Raw genomic sequence first — 6,647 nt, 5'->3', positions numbered from 1 at the left:
TATTTCCCAGTCTCCTAGTATTTGTGCCTCACACAGAATCACAATTCCATCGCTGGACTTCCTCTGCGCTGTCACTTTTAGAGCTTGGCACGCTCTCTCCATCCCTCGAGTTCTAACGTCCAACGCTGCTGAAGATTTAAGGCAGAGCACATCGTACACCTTAGCTGTCTTCCTCAGTGTCAACATTGAATCTTTCATTTTATTTAAAATCTTGCTGTGGGAAGTCTCCTCTTGATCTCCTGGAAGCTCAGCAGCACAGCTCTCTGTGTGATGTCTGCTGTGCTGAAGATGATCTCTGATCCTCCTGAAGCCTCTCTCCTGGCCTCAGCTCCCATCTTGTGGACAATCCTCTCAGTCACTCCTTCTCGTCATGGCACCTCACGACATCTGCAAATTAAAAAAATGACACTCCTCTCGCCACACGGCTTTCGCCATGTGTCAACTCCCCAATGGACATGTACAAGAATGTTGCACATTCTCTCTAAAACAATCTCCAGGGTTTCCCACTTGGAGCAGCCATACTCCAACCTGTAACCCTGTGTAAAAACATTAATCAGCAGTCACACGTTAAGCTTGTTTAACTCCCAGCTCCACCTGGAGCCTGTAACCTGGAAGACGAATCTGTTAAATCAAACTTCACATTTGCAACCAAGTATAGATCATGAGAGTGATAAAGTGCTCAGCATAACAGACAAGTATCATGTGCAGGTTTTCTCCAATCATTAAATCACTATTATTACCACAATTTGTCCCAAATCATGAATCATCCCAATTTATTCCACAATTTAATCTGTGACTTTCCTTAAACAATGTCACTCCACCCATTTTATCACTATGAGCTCAATAGCCCATCTTCAACCATTCCATAAACACTGCATCCCTTATTTGTTTTTCTCATGTCACTTGTCCGCTACTGCTGAATCCTCCACATGCACTCTTAAAGAAAACAAACATTAGCAACACACATGGATCGTGTGCTGGGCAGGCGTCAGCCATCCACATTCCAGAGGTGCCGTAAAAAGGCCATAAAATTAAGCCTGCTGTAAAAAAAATGACACTGGTTTCAACACAGGAAATTTCTCACGTTATTCACATCGTCAACGTAACCTTCAACATTTTCCCAACAACACAGTGTAACAGCATCATCAACTCATAACCTGTAGTAGAGAAACAAACATCCACCAATTGTTCTGTTAGAAATCACATCATCAAATCACATGAAGAACTGTAATGCTGTAGAAAAGAGAATGCAAATGTTAGCGCTGCGCAGGTGTGTACACACTTTCTCACAGTAACTTCTGTGAGCAACACAAGCCCATGAATAACACACCCCTGATAGATTCACAAACACAGAAAATGGCATTTACAAGGTTAAACCATCACGCAACCTCGGATGTTGCTGTCATCTTTCTGCTCCTGTAACAGGAAACACATAAATTCATCCACCCTTTTGTCCTGTCTAGGTGGAGGTTAACCTTGAGTCGTGGTCAAGTCTTGTCAGCTTTTACCAGTCAGTCAGTTTGTTTTTATTTCCATTCATACATTCATTCATTCTTTCTTTGCTGATAGTGGAACCTGTCGTCGCATTTAGTTTCCACTCTCAGCAAAATGACGTCATTTCAAAAAGAAAAAGAAGAACTTTAGTTCGGATTACATCGCTGAATCCTTTTTGAACAGGAACTTACTTTCTAATTGTCCCCAGATAAGTGACTTTCTCCTGAGCCCATTTTAATGTGGAGAAACTCACTTGTAACAATTTTCTCGACAAAGTGTAGCACTTTTAATTCCTGACGTGCAGATCTGCTTAAAAGAAAAGAAATTCACAAACAGAAATCAGTGCACTGTTCAAAAAATAAAAATAAAATGAAAAATGAAAAATAAAACTGAAAAACAAAAGAAAATAAAAAATACGGAAGCCCGGTCTTAGGACTTGTCACAGAATATTCTTTCTCTTATAGGTGAGAAAACACCAAATCTAAAACTTGGTGCCATGGTAAAACCTTCCCCATACTTCAGAAACCCAAAACAAAACAAAACAAAAACAAAAAATCTGCTAGTTTCACTCATTTAAACTCTGGCTGCAGGATTCTGTTCACCCCTGCTATCATGTTCCCCAATTGTGAGGAGGGAACCTGTGACCACCAGAACTGTTAGGAGGTGGTCAGAGGAGGCAATAGCGGAACTACAGGGCTGTTTCGAGGTGACCGACTGGGAAACACTCTGTGAGCCTCACGCCGAGGACATCAATGGGCTTACTGAGTGTATCACAGACTACATAATTTTCTGCACCGACTCCATTGTTCCAGCTCAGACTGTTCATTGTTACCCAAATAACAAGCCGTGGGTGACTAAGGACATCAAAGCCCTCCTCAACAACAAGAAGAGGGCTTTCAGAGGGGGCAACAAAGAGGAGGTGAGGAAGGTCCAGGTGTTACTAAAGGACAAGATCAGAGAGGCTAAGGACAATTACAGGAGGAAGCTGGAGTGGAAACTCCAGCAGAACAGCATGAGAGAGGTGTGGAGGGGCATGAAGACCATCACTGGATTCAGGCCAACCAACAGCAGGGGAGCTGAGGGAGGTGAGAATAGAGCCGACGAGTTGAATCTGTTTTTCAATAGATTCGACACCACAGTGTCTGCTCCTACCCCCACAACCTCACCTGCAGTCAGCCTGGAATCCAGAGCCACACCACTGTGCCAGCCTCTCTCTTCACATGTTGCCTCCTGTGAGATTCCTGACACCCCTCCCCCACCCATCACCTTCACTCAATACCAGGTTGAGATGCAAATGAGGAGACTTCACTCAGGCAAGTCTGCTGGACCAGACGGAGTGAGTCCCCTTGTCCTCAAGACCTGTGCCCCCCAGCTGTGTGGAGTCTTTCATAAACTGTTTATGCTGAGTCTGAGTCTGCAGAGGGTCCCGGTGATGTGGAAGACATCATGCCTCGTCCCTGTACCAAAGACGCCTCGTCCCAGTGGCCCCCAGGATTACAGGCCCGTGGCACTGACCTCCCACATCATGAAGACCCTGGAAAGGCTCATCCTGGACCAGCTGCGACCCATAGTAAGACCACATCTGGATCCCCTTCAGTTCGCTTATCAGCCTCGTCTCGGAACAGAGGACGCCATCATCTACCTGCTCAATCGTGTCTACACCCATCTGGACCAGCCGGCGAGCACTGTGAGGGTCATGTTTTTTGACTTTTCCAGTGCTTTCAACACCATCAGGCCGACCCTCCTGGGTGATAAGTTAGCAGCGATGCAGGTGGATGCTTCTCTGGTGTCCTGGATTGTTGATTACCTGACAGGAAGACCACAATATGTACGTCTCCCACAGTGTGTGTCTGACAAGGTGATTAGCAACACAGGGGCACCACAGGGGACTGTCCTCTCCCCCTTCCTCTTCACCCTCTACACCACAGACTTCAGCCACTGCACAGAGACCTGCCATCTTCAGAAGTTTTCTGATGACTCTGCGGTGGTTGGATGCATCAGCAGGGATGATGAGACAGAGTACCGGGCTGTGGTCGACTCCTTTGTCACGTGGTGTGAGCAGAATCATCTGCAGCTCAACGTGGCAAAGACCAAGGAACTGATCGTGGACTTCAGGAAGACCAGGAAACACTTGACCCCTGTTTCAATCCAGGGGGTCAGTGTTGACATTGTGGAGGACTATAAATACCTTGGAGTACACATTGACAATAAACTGGACTGGGCTAAAAACACCACAGCACTTTGCAGGAATGGCCAGAGTCGTCTCTATTTTTTGAGGCGACTGAGGTCCTTCAACATCTGCCAGAAAATGCTGAGGATTTTCTATGAGTCTGTTGTGGCCAGTGCGATCCTCTATGCTGTTGCATGCTGGGGGAGCAGGCTGAGGGTCGCAGATGCCAACAGACTTAATAAACTGATCCGTAAGGCCAGCAATGTTGTGGGGATGGAGCTGGACTCCCTCAAGGTGGTGTCGGAGAGGCGGATGCTGTCCAAGATAAAGACAATGTTGGATAACACCTCCCACCCACTCCATGACATGTTGGTCAGTCACAGGAGCTCGTTCAGTGAGAGACTGAGATTACCGAAAAGCACCACTGAACGACACAGGAAATCATTCCTGCCTGTGGCCATCTCCCTGTACAACGCATCCACTTAACACACTGTTTGCTGCTACAACTACACATGTTTCTTTTCCAAATATTTATTTATAAGTGACTTATGTATGTATGTATGTATATATATGTATATATTGTACTATTCTTAGTTAGCGTATTGTCTGTCTTGTCTTAATGTTGGTTTAAAATGGAGCACTGTAACAAAAAATAATTTCCCCCAGGGATCAATAAAGTATTCTGATTCTGATTCTGATTCTGAAAATAATACTAATTCAGTCGTCTATGTATCAGTTCTCAACCCACTCAATAAACCAGACAGGATGATGGTAACAGCATTACCTACTTAAAATTGTGTTTGATCTTCATTACGTGTGTGTGTGTGTGTGTGTGTGTGTTAGTCGGGTTAATACATTTTCTGTTTTTATGTATCCTTTTATGTACCTTCCCCCTTTTTTCTGAAACAAAACTCCGTTCACTCTAAATTTTGTTTCAGAAACATCTAAATGAAAAACTCTGTCATAGTCAGGCACAGCTAAACCCCAAATGCTTGCAGGTTACCATAGGCAACCACACTGTGTGTTGTCAACCCCTTCTACAAATACCCTCTTTTAATGTGTAACACTTTGTGTATGATTTTTTGTTATCTCTGGTGCATATTAGCTGCATGTGTGGTGTCACCTTTCCATCTTTCTAACAGTACACTTGCATACCTCAGTGCTTGTCTTCCTCCCCGTTTTGTGGAGGTCTGGACACTGTGTCAATCCTCCACTTCCAGGCAGTCGCTTGTCTCCCCGGATTCCTTAACCCAATTTGATTTCCCACACTAAGACAGCTGCCTCAGTCCTCTTCTGCTCCTTTTCTTCTCTCCCACTTTTCAGTCCAATGGCAGTCAGTTTTCTTCAGCTTTGTCCCGTGTATCTCTTTGTCCCACTGTCTCTTTCATTGCCATCTCGCTCCAAACATGGCAAATTTCAAACTCAGACAGTCTTCTCAAAGGTCCTTCACACACAGTGAGGTTGCAGCTTGCTGGAAACACATCTCCATCCATCCAATCTAGATGGTGGTTCTTCTCTTTCTGATGCCGTTTGCCCACAGCGCTGCTGGACCTCTCTGCTCAGGACTCTGGTATTGTCTCTTGGACTTCTGTCCACTGTTGATGTTCATGCTCGTGCTTCTGGAACTGCACTCGGTGTCTTCAGGGAGAGATTAGCTTCCTTGGAGCTTGCTTGTTCAGGATGAGGACGGGAAGCTGCAAAACAATTCAGCCAAAAATTCTGGCTGGGTGTTTCTATTTTTTCTAATAATTTTAACCTATAATTTTCTTCCGACTGCTGCCCGTGGAGAATTGTTCCAGGTCCGTTCCCCACCTGTAATCGACAGACTGAGAGACTTTCATTATTCACTGTGACTGCATATGTTTTCATCACTCCTAAAGGCACACATCTCTACTTATTTTGTTTTGAACTCTACTGACTTTAAACCCCAAAAATGAAATTTTTATTTGTTCTTAACCGCAAATACAAAAATCTTGATGTTGCTGTTAATTATTTTCATCCACAACACTCCAAATTATGTTTTCTTTTGTGTCCAGCAGGGGAAGAAGGTGACCTGCAGTGTCACTGCTTCCCCCAGTTGGAGACAATTTCCCACTCACACTTCCACACTTTTTATTTTCTTTGTTTTCATCATTTTCTTTCTCTTTTTTTTACCCCATTGTTTTACACCCACACATTAACCTGTTAACTCACTCCTCCAACCTCATTTTCCTTTCACCCCAACAGCTCTCATACAGTCAGCAATCAAATTCTCCATTCATCCTTGAGTACTTGGTCACCTTTAAATGTCACTGTTAATTTTATCAATTTATTTATCATTACTTTAATGCTAATCCACTGTTTATTTTTTATTTACTTTAGTTCATTTTCTCCTATTTGATCACTACGATTTCTTGACTATTATTATTTCACAAAAAATCAACTAATCTACTTTGTCTCCCTCTTTGTCATCAAGGAATTCACACACACAGGCTGATCACTCGTCCCCACCTTTTCTTTCTCTCTCACACACACGCACATTTTACTCTTCGTTTGTTCCACCTGTGAACCCGCCCCTCGAGGCTGGCTCACACACACCTCATGCTTCTTGCAGTCCCATTCAAACTTTCTGCGAGACACTTCTTCCTCTGCTTATTCCGGACAACGCCCTAAACGGCGTGCACCTCACAAATTATTCAAACTGTGCCACGGACTCGATACCGCGCTTTCTCTTCCCCTAAAAAATTTAAAACCAAATTCAACCCCCCAATTGACTTCACAGTTTGCAACAACTTGTGACACGTTCTCCTGCCGCGATTTCTGCACACCACAAACACACACTTTTAGACACAAATTATTTTTGTTACTTTAATTGACTCCCGTACTTCAGACAAGACACAGACTCTAACTGCGCTTTCACACACACACGCAATCCACACACACTGCAATCAGTGGGCTGAGCCAAGCAGTCGTACTCTCACTAAGAAGCAACTTGCTCCCACTC

This window comes from Mchenga conophoros, linkage group LG16, assembly GCF_057382185.1.
Source record: "Mchenga conophoros isolate Kocher_MC1m ecotype Shallow Benthic linkage group LG16, M_conophoros_male_GT1.1, whole genome shotgun sequence".
In the NCBI taxonomy this organism is placed as follows: Eukaryota; Metazoa; Chordata; class Actinopteri; order Cichliformes; family Cichlidae; genus Mchenga; species Mchenga conophoros.
This window is presented reverse-complemented; position numbering follows the sequence as displayed.